We start from the raw sequence: 18,970 nt of genomic DNA on the forward strand, positions 1-18,970 counted from the left end.
AGTCTCTCATGGTTCGTCTACCCCTCCGATCTCCCCCCCTTCATTTTTCCCTTCCTACTATCTTCTTCTTTTTTTTAACATATAATGTATTATTTGTTTCAGAGATACAGGTCTGTGATTCAACAGTCTTACACAATTCACAGCGCTCACCATAGCACATACCCTCCCCAATGTCTATCACCCAGCCACCCCATCCCTCCCACACCCCACCACTCCAGCAACCCTCAGTTTGTTTATTTTCATAGTACTACTTTTCTAGGCGGCTTTGGCTCCTGCTTCATAGGAATTTTATCTTCTTGTAAACTGCGTGCTTACCCAGTAAAATGAAAGCATTGAGACAGGGTGTTTTTATTAAATTTATATTAAATTTTCTTCTGTTCCCTGCAATACATCACTTTCTATACCCTGTTTTTTTAATGATAAATCTTCAAGATGGTATTTTACTTCCATATACTATCATACTTAAAAAAATTTTTTTGCCCTTTTGAGTCTGTCACTATCCAAATTTCCCCAGCTTCCTAACCATTTTTGGATAAGTAGACTCCCAGGCTCACACATCCATCTGAAGAACAAGATTATGTATACAACTTCTAGCTCCATTCCTATATCCTCCAAGCCATTGTGCAGTATAAGTGTGCTCATCTTCTCCCTGATTCTGTACCACTTAGAGTAATCGGAATACATGGAATAATCTAATTTGCAGTTTGCCCTCCTAACAGGGCTTTTCCTGATCTTCCTTAATTTACAGCTTTTTGCCTCTGTGACATAATGAGCCCCTCCCATTTTCCTTTTACACCTCCCTATTTTGTGCTCTTTATTCAGTTTGCTTTTTAGTTCTAAAATGTGTATAAAAAGAGCTACTGGTGGTGAAAGGAAGAGAGATGGTGCCTCAGCAAACTTCTAAGAAAATACCTGTGTAGCTGACAGCTGCCCATTTTAATGTCTGGAACAGAGCCCAGGGACTCAGAGCCAAGAGCTTGACATTCATAAGACTGAAATAATTCCATCTTCCTAGGGACCCTTAGAGAGCTCTCTTAGAAAAAGCAAACAGTGTACAGACTACTGGCCAGAGTAGAAATTCTAAGGGCTTCATAATTTATAGAAATTGTTCACAAATTATGACCATAGATTGACATTTACTTCTACTTTTTAGTAATTGTTGTGTGATTTTCCACTTTTCTATATGTAGGCTAAGAGAAACTGCATCAAGAAGTCATACACAGAAGCCTGGAAAATACTTTGACACAAATTGATGCATTCTCAGAATATAAGATAAACTTTTGAAAAAGTGAGGCTTAAATTGGAAATTCAGAGAATCCTTTTTCTGAGGTTGCTTTTGATGACATTGAGTTAAGATTTACAAGGACCACATTTAAAGGTCTATTCATTTCTTTTTAGATATCTTGGCTATTATCAACCATTACATTTATTCCTCAGGTTCAGGAAAGAATTCAGGTTTTGTGGGTTTGAGACTGATATACTAGGGAAACTCTCTTTAAGAAAAAGAGTAAAAATCACGAATATGAAATTAAGTACAAAATTATTACTTATTTTAATGGGGAATGGCAATATAACATTTAAAAGTTTAAAAAGTCTGACATATAACATAAACATCCTAAAAGAAGAACAGTATTTTTATTAATTGAGCAACATAGTTACATAAGTCTTTTTTTTTTTACTACAAACTTTTGGCTGCATATTTTTTAATCACTACTTTATAGGACAACAATTTTATAATATAATTTTTATTGAGTATGGAAAAATAATTCAGTATTTCCTCTAACATTATTGACTGATCAAAATTTGTTTTACTTAATGATGTTTTAGAAAGTTTGATTCAGCTTCACAAGTTATTACTGATATTATCATGTACATTTTTATATTGTTGTCAAACTTGGGAAGCATTCTAACAAGTTATTTTTTTATATAAACTATAAGATATGGAAAAAATTTCCATAGCTCAGTCTCCTGGCTCCACACACTTCAAACTTTGCTTCTCCTCCACTACGATTTTACGTGCCCACCACTGGAGGACACAACCATATCCTGATACAGATGCTCCTCTGTGTCATGGCCCTGGGTGGGTCAACACAAATGATGGCCACTGCATTTCTGATAGACATTCCTATACTAGGACAGCTAGTGGTAACATAAATATTCATGGAAGTGACAGAGAATTACATAAATATATTCCATTAACTTAATTTCCCATTAATAGCCAGATCCTAGGTTCAGAACTTTACAAGTTTAGCACTCTGCTTATGTCTATAAGATATAGAGCCTGTCTGAATTAGACTGTATAACAGTTCAGGCTATTCTGGAAACAAGTTCTTTATTTTTTTTATTTTTTTATTTTTTTAGAGTTCCATGTGTATAGTTACTTTTCTTTGTAACTCCACATTTTCCCTTAGTATCTATTCTTTGCTGATGGGTTTGCTGAAACTAATGAATAGTGGGAATGGATTGACTAAGTTCTATGACAGGCTTTTCCAACATACTTTGTAAAATGCTAGTGTCCTTATTATTTCACATAAATAGCATGTGATATTGTGGCTTTCTCTCATACCTGGCTTTTCTGTTTGGTTTTTATATACTGGCTCCATTCTCCTTGTTAGGTCACTGTTTGGCAAGTTTTGACAATGGAAAGACATTTTAAACTCCCTTTGGAAGGAAAAGTCAGCTCTTATTTGAAGCCCATTGCATAACTCCATGACCTACTTCTTCACTTCCTCCTGACACCACTGAACATTATCCTAGAGGCAGCAGTTGACCTGTATTTCTATTAAATTATTTTCTGCCATCTAAAATGTAGACTCTGTACGCACATACAAAAAATAATGTGCACAAAACTAAAAGAAAATACAGTATATTTAGTGAAGTTCAGCATGAATGAGATAATAATGTATGGAGGAGCAGACTGTCAAACAGGGATGGAAGCACATGAGGATCATCCATATCATGGGATGGAGACAACATGGAAGTGACTTCTACTTATTCAATGTGCATTTCAGAGTAGGAAAAGTCTTCCATTGGCCCAACAATGAACATGGGTGGCTTTAAGTAAAGATGCAATTTTGCCTTGGTCTTTAAAGAAAGTCCAATAAATACTGAACAGTTTGGATTTAAGCTTCCCCAGATCACAAACCTTCTATTCTTTTATTTCTGATCTAGGATTTGACTACAGGCTTTGACATTGTGTTGATACCTTTAGATTTCAGTATTTTCTGGATAAAATCTTAGGGGAAACAAAAAGCATAGACTTCATAGTCAAGCAGATCTACATTCAGCTTCCAACTCTTACACTTACTCACTGTGAGATTGGGAAAAGTACTTTACCTGAACTTCGAATTGTTCATCTGTAAATTAGGAATAGTTAAATCTTTCTTAGAAATCTGTAAAGATGGGGACATCTTGATGGCTCAGTTGGTTAAGCGACTGCCTTCGGCTCAGGTCATGATCCCAGAGTCCCGGATCGATACCCAAGTCGGGCTCCCTGCTCCGCAGGGCGTCTGCTTCTCCCTCTCTGTCCTCTTGTCTTTCCTCCCTCTCTTCCCCCACTCCTTCTCTCTCTCTCTCTCTCTCGCTCACTCACTTTCTCTCAAATAAATAAATAAAATCTTAAAAAAAAAGAAAAATCTGGGGGCACATGGGTGGCTCGGCTGGTTAAGCATCTGCCTTCGGCTCAGGTCATGATCCCAGGGTCCTGGGATCGAGCCCCACATTGGGCTCCCTGCTGGGCAGGAAACCTGCTTCTCCCTCTCCCTCTGCCCCTGCTTGTGTTCCCTCTCTCACTGTGTCTCTCTCTGTCAAATAAATATATAAAATCTTTAAAAAAAGAAAAATCTGTAAAGATGAAATACAATATTGTACCTAAGGTCCTGGAACAGTACCTAATACATAGTTTTTTTCATTTCATAATTCTGTCATCTGATCCTAGTCAAAGCTATAAATCCATTATATATATGAAATCAATAGTAAATGTTTTTAAAATTATGCTGTATCTAGCACAAAAGCAAAGAAACAAATCCATAAAACCCCTTCCCAATTCTAAAATTGTTTCAATGGTGCCTTTCAAACAAAAAAGTGACCTAGAGATTGGGAACCATCAAAATGAGGATAAGGTACAGGCATGCAAATAAGATGACTTATGGTATATGGAGGTCATTGGAGGCCAACAAAGCTTCCAATTCCCTGGAATTTCTTTCAAAGATCTGAAATCAGTCAAGCCATGATGGAATCCTCTACCCCACAAAGCAAATCTACTTTTCTATACTTGCTTCCACTGTTCTCTGAAACTCAAATTTCTAATTTCTTATGTCTTCTTCCATATCTCTATCCCCAAACTTTTACTCATATGCTGTGTTTTATTCTCAAATACTCCCTCTCCTCACCTCTGCCTTTCTAGATCAAGCTATTCTCTGGAGTTCTAATTCAATTTTATTTCTTTCATGAAGCCTCAATAGCTGCCTGAAAAGAAATGGATAGAAGGGACTCTGAATCAGAGCAAATATACCTTTTCTTATTTTTATATTTGATTCCCAATCTCACAATATTTCTCTGACTTAAAAAAATTGGAAGTCTACTAATTTTGGTCAGATTATTTCCGTATGTTTGTTTAACTTTTCTCAGCTACAGGGTTGACTTTTAACTAAAAGGTATATTCTTAGTAGGCAGGGATCATTCATAATTTACATCTTTAAGCAATGTCTGCAGTACCAGATCATGTTTTACACATAGTGAGCACTCAATAAATTTTAATCAAGATATATTTAAGAGTTTTTCCTTGTTATGGGTTGAACTGTGTCTCAAAAAAATTCATATGTTGAAGCCTCAGTATCTCATAATGTAATTTTATTTGGAAAAAGGTTTTTGCAGAGGTAAAGAGTTAAGATGAGGTCATACTGGAGTAAGACGAGCCCTTAATCCAAGATGGCCAGTATCTTTATAAAAAGGGGAAATTCAAATACAGACATGCACACAGAAAAAACGCCACGTGAAAATGAAGACAGAGATTGGGGTGATGCAGCCGAAGCCAAAGAAACACCAAAAATTGCCAGTAAACCTCAGAAGCTAAGCAAGAGACCTGGAACAGATTCTCCCTCACATCCTTCAGAGGGAACAAACCCTGTGGACAATTTGTCCTCAGAATTCTAGCCTTTAGAATGGTGAGACAATAAAGTTCTGTTGTTTAAGCCATCTGGTTGTGGTACTTTGTTATGGCAGCCCAAACAAACTAGCATGGTCCCTCATGACAGAAATACATAAAGGACAAGATAAATGTGATTCTCGCCTTCTTGTGAAACTCTGGATTTGACTCTGAGGAAACTACAGAAACTTGCAGCTTCTGCTCAGCAGATCCCAGGTCTTGCTATAAAGGAATGTAGTCCAGGGCAGACCAGCATGTTACACTGTTTGAGCAAAGGCAGTGTTCACTGTGATTTTAGAGAAGCGACAGAAATGAGAGTGCTGTTAGGACTCTGCGCTGGGTCTCTCAGGTAGCACAGTGCAAACAGCAGGAAGCAGAGGTCTGGCCTCTGTTGGGATCACCATGGAAACGCAGCCATGGCCAATGCAGAAGGGTTAAGACCCTCTTTGGTCTCCTTCTGCAAGGCAAAACACTGCCGGATTAAATCCACATTGGCCGCAGGATGCGTTGAACAAGGTTTGGTGGTGGTAAACCTGGAAAGGCTCACTGCACAATCCATACCAATATAATCATGCCTCTGAAATTGTTCCTTTCCTTAGTTTTCTCTTTAAAAAATGTCCAGGGTCTCTAAGTATAGATTTAGAAGACGATAGCGATTGCTCTGGGCCTTGAAAAAACACAATAAGCAACCCCACAGAGAAATATGTGAAGGTTTATTTGTCATGAAAACATAAGACTGGAATAAAGTCTAACAGAGTCTGAGATCCATCTCTCTATCACTAAGCCTTTTCTTAAAGATAAGAAGCTACCTTATAAAAAAAAAGGTAAGAGGGCAATTTTCTATCTCTCTTCTCTGCTACCTGTTACTTGGAATTGGAAGGGGGAGGAGAGGAAAGATGTAAAGACTGAATAAATACATTGATAATACTAAAAACCCACATCCATATTTACTCTACATATTATAAAGTGATCTTTGTACCTGTTATTTTATTTTCCCCCTCAGCGACCCTACGAGGCAGCATTATTATCTTCCTTTTACAATTTAAGAAACATTTATTCATTTTTTTCTAAAAATGAAACTCAGAACTGGCTCAAGTCCATACATCCAGTAATTACCAGCTGAAACCTCACACTCAGAGCTTTTAGCTTCAATTCGGATATTATTTCCACCAAGATACCCTGGAGAGAAGAATCAGCAATGGGGGAAGAAGAGTAAGAAAGAAATGAAAGAAAGGGAAAGATGGATGTATGGGAAGGGGACTTCCTCCCTTCAGGGGAGCAGAATTAAAGACCCAAACGGAAGAGAGGATTTTCATTGCTCACCTCGTCTTAGTCTGGCCTGGCCTCTGCACAGATCACCATGCTGCATTGCTGCATTTCACTCTTTTTATAACTTCTGTATCGTTATCACCCAACCTTGTCTCCTTTATAATCCCAACCCCATTAGCGTTTCTCCCTAGGCTTCATTCTCCAGCTTCTTTGTATCTTCGTACCTTCTCTCTGAACCTTCCACATGGTATCTTTATTCCCTCTCAGTTATAGAAGCCAGAGCTGGATGAAATCTTTCAAGTAGTTTTACCTTCTACCTACCACTCTCTACAGCACAATGAAGAAGTCTGTCAAAGATTAAAACATGATGTAATTCAGTGTATATCTGTTTTTAAATAAACTACCTTTCAAGTAATGACACATATAAGATGTAAGACCAGGGTTTTATTCCACTGCCTATCCTTTTGGCTGTTTTCCCTTTTACTAATAGCACCTGATAATTAGACAATGAAAGAGGAAAAAGAAGTTTATTCCAAACAATACTGTATATCCCCATTTCCCAGGTTGTCTCTCTTCTAGAGATATCATTTTCCAGTTGAGGCAATAGTGAATCCCACAAAAGTTAAGTCAAAATTTTCCATCAAATGATGACGGGAAAAAAAAATGGTTATCGATTTCTGGTGTCAGCACTCAGAAAAAAGAGATAACATTAATTAATTATTTACTATGTATCACTCACCACGTGCTAAGGCCTTCATGTTTATTATGAACCTTTCATCCCTACAACCTTAGACAGTGGATATTGTACTTTATACTGTAGACAGAAGGGACATCAGTCAAGGTCCATTTAACTCCAAAGCTTTTGGCCACTATGTATAGCCCCAGAATATGGAATGTATTCTGTACACCTCATCAACAGAAAGCAAAATGTTATTGTAAGAAAAGGGGAAGAGTATGTTTTACAGACTTCTAGAATAAATAATGCTAACTTTAAAATGACTATAGAGGGGAGCGCCTGGGTGGCTCAGTCAGTTAAGTGACTGCCTTTGGCTTGGGTCATGATCCCAGGGTCCTGGGATCAAGTCCCACATTGGGCTCCCTGCTCAGCAGGAAGTCTGCTTCTCCCTCTTCCCCTCACCCCACTCTCGTGCTCTCTCTCACTCTCTCTCCTTCAAATAAATAAATAAAATCTTTAAAAATTTTTTAAAAATATAAAACGACTGTAGAGGGGCACCTGGCTGGCTCCATCAGTAGAGCATATGACTCTTGATTTCAGGGTTGTGAGTTTGAGCCCCATGTTGGGTATATAGACTACTTAAAAATAAAATCTTAAAATAAATACATTAATTAATTAAATAAAATGACTGTAGAAAAGAAAGAGAAAAGAACATTTTTCCTTAGAGTATTGATGGTAAAACTAAAATGGATATTTGGGAATTTAATAATCTAACCAGATTAGTGCCTTCATCATCTTATTTTTGCTATCCCTCTGAACCAAGAAAGCAGGAACCCTATCTATGTCTCAGTTAACCAGATCATAGTATAGTCAGGCTGGCTATGTTAATTAACTCAGAATGTTAAATGGTGGGTCAGTTCAGTCACTAAATAATCCAATTAATATATGAGAGTAACTAGCAGCGTGAATGTGCCATGGCTAATTTCATCCCTGCCTGTTGACTTTTTAGTAATTGATCTGATCTATCATGCACCTAACCCACTTGGTTTTTAAGATGCCTAGAATACTGTGTGTGGTGTTCCAACTATTTCAATAATATAATTCTGGCCTTCAAATTCTTTCTCAAAAAAGAATCAGCCCTGGGATGAAAGCATATACAGCAGGCCTATCTAATTTTTAAAATAGATACATTTTCTTTCTTTTTTTAAAAGATTTTTATTGATTTATTTTTTGACAGAGAGAAAGAGAGCACAAGTAGGGGGAGCAGCAGGCAGAGGTAGAAACAGGCTCCCTGATGCGGGGCTCAATCCCATGACCCTGGGATCATGACCTGAGCTAAAGGCAGATGCTTAATAACTGGGCCACCCTGAAGTCCCAATAGATACATTTCCTAATAATTGATTCTGTAGCTGAAATAAATATGTTCTTTATCTTCTATCTCTAAATATGAAGGTATGTAACAATAAAATAAATTGCCTTTAAAAGTGATTACTTTGTATACTGGAGTCCTTTGAATTGTCATGCTGATAACTTACAAGTATTATTGGTTATTATTAACTAATACTTTGTAGGGTTTTACTTGTTATTTTAGATAAAATGTTCTAGTTTTATCATTTTATTTTTATTAAGACATTAATAATTCTCCATTGCCATAATTCTATCTATTCTATCTATAAAATTAATTCATCTATAAAATAATTAAAAAGAGTTACTAATCCTGCGACTAATAAAACTACATGATTTTAATCGAAAGAACACTAGTCTATATTCAGAAAACCTAGATTATAACCCCAACCACATCATAGATTCAGAGAATCTACAGTCAAGGAGAAAATATTTTTGAGACCATTTAGTCCGAACCCTCAAAGGAGAGGATCTGAAGCCTAGAGAAGTTCATTGCCATATCTCCTGATTCCTACCCCTTGGATCTCTCCATCTCTGCAGTCTAAGAATTTACAATAAACTTTAAAAATAGAAAGTACATTTTACAACTAATTAGATTATGGAAATATCTCATGTCTTGATTATCTTGGACAAATCTTCAAAGTACAGTATGGTTGTTAAGATTACATAATGGTGGTAGCCTTAAAGTTTTGAAATATGAATGCAAACCCATTTTGTAAAGCTTTCTTGAGTGAGATCAACTATAACAAATCATTAAATTTTGATCCATATACCACCATTATATATTTCACTGTTTTATTTGTTTGTGTGTTTTTTGTTGGCTCTCATATTACTTTTTAATATTAATAACTAAACAAGATGGAGTGAGTGAGTATAGTGGAGGTTGGTGGAGTGTATAATGTATAAATTCATACATGTATATCTTTCTATCAATTATTTATTCATTCATTCACCTAATTATTCAACACATATTGACTGACTGTTCATAGACTCTGGAACACAGAAATAAACAAGACATGGTGGCCTCCAGACTCCACAATCCAGGAAGATACAGACATGCCAGCCTAGGATTACAGCACAGAGCACTGCACTGTGAGCAAGATGAGAACAAGGAATGGCAAGCACATGGATGATGATGTAAGGCTGCTCAGGAAAGGACAAGCTTCTAAGAGGAGATAACACTGGATTTAATGGCTTATAGGATTAAAAATAACAATACAACATGCCAGGTTCTATTCTAAGCACTTTACATCTATTAATTTATTTAATCCATACAACAACCCTTTGAGGTAGGTCCTATTATTATCCCCATTTTACACATGAAGCAACCAAGAAGCAAGGTCACAGAGTTATAAAGTGGCAGAACTTGCATTTGAACTCAAACAGACTCAAGGTAGTGACAAAGAAAAGGGAGTGAGAATGAACAAAAAGATAGGATGAGTTAAGGTCACAGATGTTAGCAACAGTAAATCATAAAAGCTTTGTGTGATATATGAACAACTATGAACTTATCCCAAAGGCTATAATTATGCAAGGCTCTTCAGTGTATCAAAAGTATGACTCAAGTACATACATTCTCATTTCTATCCCTGTGTTCACATTGCTATCAGGAAAGTCCTTCTTATACTCCTGCTTTTTTTAAAATACTTTCTCATCCTTTCAAATCTACTCTGTGACACTTCCAGCTTATAAGCCCCACTATCCCACTCTTCCAGCACAAATGGCCCTTATCACATAATTCAATAATCCTATCTGATATTGTGTACTAATTTTTTACATGTATTTATCTAATCTCCCCCATAAAGGCATGTCCTATTCCCCTTCTATATTCCTGCAGTATCGAATTCAGTTATTGAGCATCTAGAAGTTACTCATAGAATAAAACTTACTTTAGAATAAAAACTGATAAATTGAGAAGCTTTAGGAACAGTAGAATATGTTGTTATTGCTATTCTTTAAAGCAAAAATTTCCCAACCCCTCTATCCGGTCTTTCTGGGTGCTTTTTGCATAATCAAGAGATTTAAATCTCAACAATAGATAATTATAACTTGCTTGGCAAGTGCCCAAACTGCTGCCCAGATTAATGGAGGAAGAAAGATAAAATAATAAGAATAAATCACAACACATATATTAGCACTCACAGATTTTCTAATATCCTACTTCATAACCAGTATTACTTTCAAGATAATCATTACATTTTAAGATTAGAAGGTCTCTTCAGTGTTTATGTTGTTTTCCCACACCTTCCAAATCACCAATCTCCAGCCCCACTATTCAGACAGGATTTAATTTTTAAATTAGCCTTGACACTTGAGAAACTATTTTTACAAGTCTCCCACGTAGGAAATTCCATATCCTTCCATAGTAATTCATCCCACTCAGCCAGCTCTTCCCAATATTTAATCTAAATCCCACACATTGCAGTTGGGGCCCATTTCCTCTTGTTTTGACCCCTGCTGTGTAAATGGAGAATGGTTGATTATCATCAATTATGACTAAACATTATTTTTTTAAAAATTTAAAGTACTATTAAATAACCCAGGCTTCTCTTGTTTAATAATCATAGCAATTTTAACTTATGCTCATAGATCTTACTTCCTAATTATTTTTATCTTCGCTACTAAACTCTAAGTCCTCCACATTCTTTTGTGCAGAATCTAGAGCTTAAAAATGGGGCCTAGGGACTGTCTGGCTAGTGGTAGGCATAAATGGAAGATGACCTCATGGTTCCTGATTTCTGTACTTCTATTCCTGCCTCTCATTATGGTGCCTCCACCCCTTATAAGGCTACTTTTTTGTTTCATTGCTTGATAATCACCCCTGAAATAGCCATCAGCCAGACTAAGGAAGATTACAGATCAAGGATTCCCTCTTGGTGACTATTGTTCTGCCCCAAGTACTTTACAGTCTTACCCTCTTAATCAGAATTCTCTCTGTGAATCTCTTACCATTTGTCCACAATAGTAAGGAATGCACATTAATAATGCTGGTCCTATCCGCTAAGACTGATACCATTTTAGCAGCAAATTTTAATGTGTCTTCTTTTTTTTCTTTTTCTAGATTACTGGCCATTTTGTCCTGACCACCCCCTTCCGAGTTGGCATGTATCTTCATAACCATGTTCTGAGTTTTGTTCTCTGTCCTGTGAGCCTCTATAGGGTGGTTGTAATCTGATTCCCTATCAAATGATGAGTGTTTCCTATAGAATATAATTTTAAATATGTTAAAGTCAAGATAGACTGAATCAGATCTTTCTCAGATCCTCCTTTCTAAGTCATAATGAATGAGTCTGACAAGGTTTTGTCCTTCAAAATACTAAATAACCTGTCCAGGTTTTTTTAATCTTTAATTCAGGTCACCTTTTTTTAACTTGAAAAATTATATTAGTCTGCTAAAGCTGCCCTAACAAAGTACCACAGACTGGATGGCTTAAACAAAAATTCATTTTCTTATTGTTCTGGAGGCCAGGAGTTCAAGATAAAGGTGTTGGCAGGGCAGATTTCTTCTAAGGCCTCTGTCCTTGGCCTGTAGATGGCCATGATCTCCCTGTGTCTTCACGTGGTCACCCATCTGTGCAAGTCTGTGTTCTGAAGTCTTATAGGGACACCAATCATATTAAGATTAGGTCCAACCCCAATGACCTTGTTTAAACTTAATAATCTCTTCAAAGACCCTCTTTAAATCCAGTTACATTCTAAGGTACTGAGTGTTAGGACTTCAACATTTTGCATCAACATAGTTCAGCCCATGACAAAATACATACTTATCCTTTACTATCTTCCTTCCTGCACTAGGTATAATATTATTGACAATTTACCAGAAATGCTTCTCTGCCTTGTTTTACTTTTTCTCCCTCAATTACTTCCCAAGCCCCAATCTAGGATTTTTTTTTTGTTATCCTAAAGGCTTCACTAATTCTCTATATTACTTTTAAGCATTTTTTTGTGTTGCCTTTTTTATGACAGCAAAGCAGGTTATCAATTCAGTCAAACTGAGCAACTCACTGAAGAAAAAAACAAACTTTACCCTTAGTGGAGTTGATTGGTCTATATTATCAATGTGTCTATATAATTTAAGGCAGTTGCCTTAAATACAGCCTTGATAGTATTCAGAATTATTTCCACTTCAAATGTAGTTCTGTGTTCAGAAACTTCTATTTTTTTCACCTTTCATTATGTTTTATGTTATTTTCTCAAAGTATGCTGAGCTCTTTTGGATTGCTTTGCTCCTTAAGCCCTCTTAGCGTAGAGACTTTTCTTCAAACTAACTCCCTCAGATTACTGAAGTCTGATTTCTGAAACACATTAATTATAATTCACTGATAGAAAAGAATTTGTGACGTAGCTACAATCACCAAAGACATGAATAATTGAATTAAGAGACTAAGCTCAGATTCCCCAGTATCAGCTCCAACTGGTACTGCCAGGTTGAAATACAGGGAGTGTCTGCCCAACATGTCTTTGATTACATTCTCCTTTTAACAGTTCCCCTCATGAATCTTATTAATTTTTTTCATGCTCTCTTTGTGTAGATTATTTCCAGTCCTATCTTTACATACTTGTGTTCTCAGCTTTATTTTGGTCACTAGCTAAATATTACCCCCCATCATTATGACTTCCTTTAAATCTGCTCCTTCTCCAGGTATCTCCATTTCTCTTGATCCTCACTTTCCCACTTACCCAGGCTGGAAACTTTATCAACAGAGGCACAGCTTTTCTCTTCCTTCACTAAACAATCTTTGATTTTTGCCTTCATTTCCATCACCATCACCCTCCTTTAAGGCTTCATTACCTCTGACTTAACCAGTCACTGGTCACATAACAAGCATCTTCATTTTCTGACTTCCTCTCTCACTACCACCACCACCAATGCATCCCAACCCCTATCTACTCCAGACTGGCATTTACCAAAAGTTGTGTAGAGAGAAAAGAAAAATGGTCAGTTTCTTAGAAATTAAGAGAGATGTTAAAATAAACAAAAAGGTTACTTCCCTTAAACACCTCCAAGTTCAAAGAATATATATATGTGAAATGCCTTCCAATGCATACTAAATAAATTTCAAATTCTTACCCTAGGTAAGGTATTCAATGCCTTTCATAATCTGGCTCTAATTTCTCGACAAATCTCCTTTGATGCTCCACAATAATGGACACTTTGTTATTCCTCCCACATACCCTATGCTTCCATGGCAGTATTCATGCCATTCACTCTCTTCTGATGCATACTCTCCAGTTCCTACTCATCATTCAAAGTTAAGTTTTTATGTGGAGTTTTTTGCAATGTGTTCAGATATGAGGGATTCATATCCAACCCATCCTCTAAACCAGGGGTCTCCAAACTAGTATACACACACCCCAAATAAAGAGGAAATGATCTATTAGAACATGGAAAAAAATTTTGAAATCTATTTTTAGCTAGCTTAAGAAATAAACAAGAAATTGAGTTACTGTTATTTAATATACAAATTGACACGGGGACCATCACTGGGCCTATGCATCAGATATGGGTGCCATGGAATGTAGTCTGAAAAGTTTGGAGTTCCACAATGCGGAAGCATTTACTATGATACATATCTATTATTTATTTTAGCATATTATGACATAATACTGTTTGTGTAGGCATTTGGTCTTACCTACTTTTTAATTAAACTAAGTCTCACAACCTGCTTAATAATTTTTCTAAAAGAACTTGCAAATTAAAAATAATATTATAATGTAAGCACCAACAAATAAGAATTAAATAACAGATATAATTTTTCCTTCTCCCAAATATGAGCTTTACATCAGCCACACTAGATGTAAAAACAATGATTGTTGAATCAGATCTGACATATAATCACATTATCATCCCCCAAAATTATTCATGGTATGTTTAAATAAGTAGGAAGAGTTTTGTATTGTTCAATAAAATTAAAATAATTTTAAAAAATGCTGTCTGTTTCATCTTTACATTAATTTCCTCCTTAACTTCCAGTTTTATATATGACTATAATGTATGTAATATTTATGCACTGAGTGTATATACATTATTTACATAAAAATATATTATTCATAGACATGCAAAAAAATTATAAATGGACTGTACAATGAAAAAATGTGGGGACCACTTTTTTGAACTAACATAGCACTACTCATACATCTTTTGTGGAATTCATTGCTTTCTTCCTTTATTAGAGGCCATTTTTTGTGGAATTCATTGCTTTCTTCCTTTTATTAGAGGCATTTGTAAATAGGCATTTTTTGGCTCCCCATTTCTTCTAAACTCTAATCTCCTGGAGGACAAGGATATCCTATCTTATTCACATTTAAATGTCCACTGTGATTAATATGTTTATTGAGCACATTAATGCTTGATTGTTCAATAAGTGTGTGGTATAAGGATGAATGGAATGCTAGATGAGTAAATGGCAAGGTGAATATGTTGTGATTTAAAGTGCTCTTTAGACTTGTTCCTAGTTGGATTACCAAGAATTTCACTTAAGAAATCACTCCTAAGGCAAGAAGGGATAAAGAGTATCTTGGGTGGGGCTGTAAGTACCAACATAGGACTCCAGATTTCCCTTAGAATAATATCATATATCAGGAAGCAAAAGGTAGAGTCCAAATTAGTAGTGGAAACAGTTTCTCTCTTTGAAGAGAACCAGGGCTCCTGACAGATTCTCCATTGCCCAAAAGAAAAGTGCCTGGCTGCTCTCATCATCAACAGAAGTTTTCTTCTGACATGTATTCTCTGAATCTGCCATCTCTGCTACATACTGTAACCCAGGGCCTGGTTTGTTACCTAAAACGAACTGACTCACCAGGAAATGTATTTTTACTGCTCTTTTTAGCGGAGTATCACAGCTCTGTTTACAGTATAAATGTTCATGACAGCAGACAAATTTAAAAAATCATGCACAACAACCACTGATGATAAAACATTTTAATTACAAAAGTCCTTCACAAGGCTAGCATTGTAATTACCAAGGGTTTAGTGGCTCCTCCATTTAAGGAGACACAGCCAGGCAATAATACATGATAATGCCCTTTGACACCAATAAACCTGAAAAGGAAGAATAGGAATGAATCTGAAGAAAAAGAGTTTGCTAGGGAGAAGAAGTGTCTGAATCTGATAAGAAAACTGTAGCACATACTGCATTCAAAGAAAGGGCTGAGGTAATAGGATGAATTGGTGTGGGTAAAGAAAATGCAACAGAAGTGTCCATAAAGAGAGAGGGAGATAAAAAGAATGCACACTCCCAGTGTTGTGTGAGTGCTATTTTGGGGTATAGATGCTCTACTGTATTTCAGAACACTGCAGAGTTTCAAATACCTTAGTCATTTTGTTTCTGACAATTCTTAGCTAAACACAAAGCTCATGGAGTCCAGACATCACAAAGACTAGAGCCAGGTTCTTCCTTGAAGTAGCCTCCATTTACTCTGCCACAAGATGACTAGAAGAGCAAAGGGATCAAGTCAGCCAGGGGAGAGGCCCTGCCCAGGAACCCACTCCTCAGCATCACAACATATCATGGTTTGTAGAAGATAAAGTAAGCTCCCAAATTACAAAGTCTCAGGGAGTCCTATAACTCCAACTGTAGTTGAAGTATGATAAGTCCACTAGATGTTGAGAATTGAATAGCTGCATGATTGAGGAGAGGGAAGGGAATTTGGGGAAGACAAGGAACACTTTGAATGAGAATGCAGATTTGTTGCTGGTTCACCAAATCCTAGCTAGAAGCTTAACTAGCCTACTCCAGGCAGTTCGGAGCTCCCTGTATGCCTTTTAACCAAGCCAACGCCAGAACCCTATCTATGGAGGGAGGGAAAACACAGTGTGGGAATGGGGCTATAAAGTCCCATACTAGTTCCAAAAGAAAGGTGTTAAAATGAAATTAAAAAAAAAAAAAAACAGACTTCAGATACAAACATTTGGGCAAAAATTTGCAATTTCTTATTAAGTTATATATATATACCCATCATGCCATAGCAATTTCATTCTTGTATATCCAAGAGAAATGAAAATATATGTTCACACAAAGACTTGTATGAGAAGGTTCATAGCAGCTCTATTCATAATAGCAAAAGCTGGAAAATCCCAAATGTGCATCAATATGAAAGTGGATAAACAAATTATGAAATATATACATATAATATACTTCTAAAAAATATGAACTATTGATAAACAGAGCACATATGAATCTCACAGACATTATCCTGAATAAAAGAAGCCCAACACAAAAGAATACATATTGTATTATTCATCTGTGAATATGTAGAACAGGCAAAACTAATATATAATGAAAAAAATTAGAACTGCAGTTGCTCAAGAAAGAGAGAGGAATTGATTAGGAAAGGGATCTTTTCTGGGATGATGGAAATATTCAGTATCTTTAAAGGGGTGTGGATTACACTAAATATGCATTTATCAAAATTCATTGAATTGTATAGTTAATATTTCTTGGTAATGGTAAAAAATACTGAAGTCTAGTTAGTAGGTTTGTTTTATTTTCTCCCAGCGGTTTGGGTTAACAATTCTTTTTTTTTTTAAGATTTTATTTATTTATTTGAGAGAGAAAGAGATCACAGAGGAAGAGTGAGATGGAGAAGCAAGCTCCCCACTGAGCCCAATGCCGGTCTCAATCTTAAGGCCCTGAGATCATGACCTGAGCTGAAGGCAGATGCTTAAGTGACTGAGCTACCCAGGCACTCCTGGGTTAGCAATTCTTAAACTAAATTCTATGTATTCTAATCTTGAGCAAATGAGTAAATGTATTAAGGATAATGAGGTTCAAGTTTAACATCGTTGTTGAAGAAAGTCACAAATGTGAAAAGAAAATTATAGTGTATACAATGCTATTGACTGGAATAGGAAGCATCAGTATAAATCAGTTTTTAATAGATGAATTGATAAATAGTGATGATGATGATAAATACATGGATAGATAGATGATAGATGGATAGATGATAGATTGATAGATGATGATAGATAGATAGATAGATAGATGATAGATAGATGATAGTTTTTCAGCTCTGTCTACTTAAAAGGAACTAGGACTAATGACTGGCTAGGAACTAGAACTAGGACTGGCTTCTAATTAATAGTGACATCTGCACTAAAGAGGGCCAGGGATCCATGAAAAAAGGCTGATTACAGAGCTGGAGCAGGGAAAGTATAAAATGATCCTGAAACATCTTATACAGAAATCTAGAAAGTGGTCATAGAATGATGGTAATGTATTAAAAGGACACCAAATTTTAATTTCTGCTTCTACTTTCACCGTAATATCAAAAACCAGCCAAATAATCTACAAAGTCATAGGTTTTTTTTCATAAACTCATCAGATAGCTGAGGATGAAATAAACCAAAATGAAATAAAATCTAGAAAGTGACAAGCCCCTTATAAAAAAAATGTCCTAAAACCTTTACCATCTTTTGTAGGAAAATGGGAATAAGAAGAAGCCACCATTAATAGGTTTCAGGAGAAACTAATGAACTTTGTAAGAATTTTAAAGACTAAATAACTGTTGATGTGATGTTCAGAATTCTGAGGAGTGCTATGCACATAGAGAACCTATACCTGGTGTACTCATCAGATCTTCCATCACTAAATGCTCACGCAAAATATTCTGAGTAGAACAAGAGAGTTGAGATAGAACCCCTACAATACAGGCACTTGCTGAATGCTGAGAGTAGGGGAGGAGAACTGAGAAAGACCCTCCAAGGCATCACAGACTCTCATTACATATTTCTCAGAGGTTTTCCACAACTGGAGGAAGAGAGACATCATTGAGGAGCAGGTGCCCAGAACCTGAGAGTCTCTTTCAGCTCTTCTGCCCTATCTGTCAGACATACTATGCTAAATCCCTTACAGGTACTCTGAGCATTCACTGCTACAATTCTCTGCAGTCCAAAGACAAGGGCAAGACTGGAGAGCAGAAAGAGATCTCTTCAAACACAGAAAGCCAGGAGGCAAAACATGATGGCAAAGGGAACTCCTTAACAACATAAAAAGCTGGAAGCCAGTTTATAAAGCAGAATGAGAGTCCAGTTGGTTTAGAAAGCTAAGTTTGTTTGTATGAAGAGTGATTGCTCTGCCAAAGGTAAAGTACTGACTCACCCTTGAATCATTAATCTAATGGTATACTAAGTCTAATTAAAACAACAGTAAATTCCACTCTCAGCTCAACTATGGTTTAGATGGACTTCTGACAGAAAAAAAGGTGTTCCCTTTCCTGAGCAAATATATTATTTACTTCAGTCTTTACTGTGTCTTGTTTGCTTGTTTGTTTGGTCTGGGGTTTTGTTGTTGTTTTTGTTGTTTTAGTACTCACAATGTCTGCACACATCAAAAATTACAAAACACATGAAGAAAAAAAATGTAAATGAAATACAGGCAGACTCAAAGATGTCCCAGAAGTTAAAATGATAAGACAGAGACTTTAAAATAACTTTGCTAAAAGAATATATTGAAAAGGTACATAAGTAAATGGAT

This window comes from Neomonachus schauinslandi, chromosome 2 (genome assembly GCF_002201575.2).
Source record: "Neomonachus schauinslandi chromosome 2, ASM220157v2, whole genome shotgun sequence".
Taxonomy (NCBI): domain Eukaryota; kingdom Metazoa; phylum Chordata; class Mammalia; order Carnivora; family Phocidae; genus Neomonachus; species Neomonachus schauinslandi.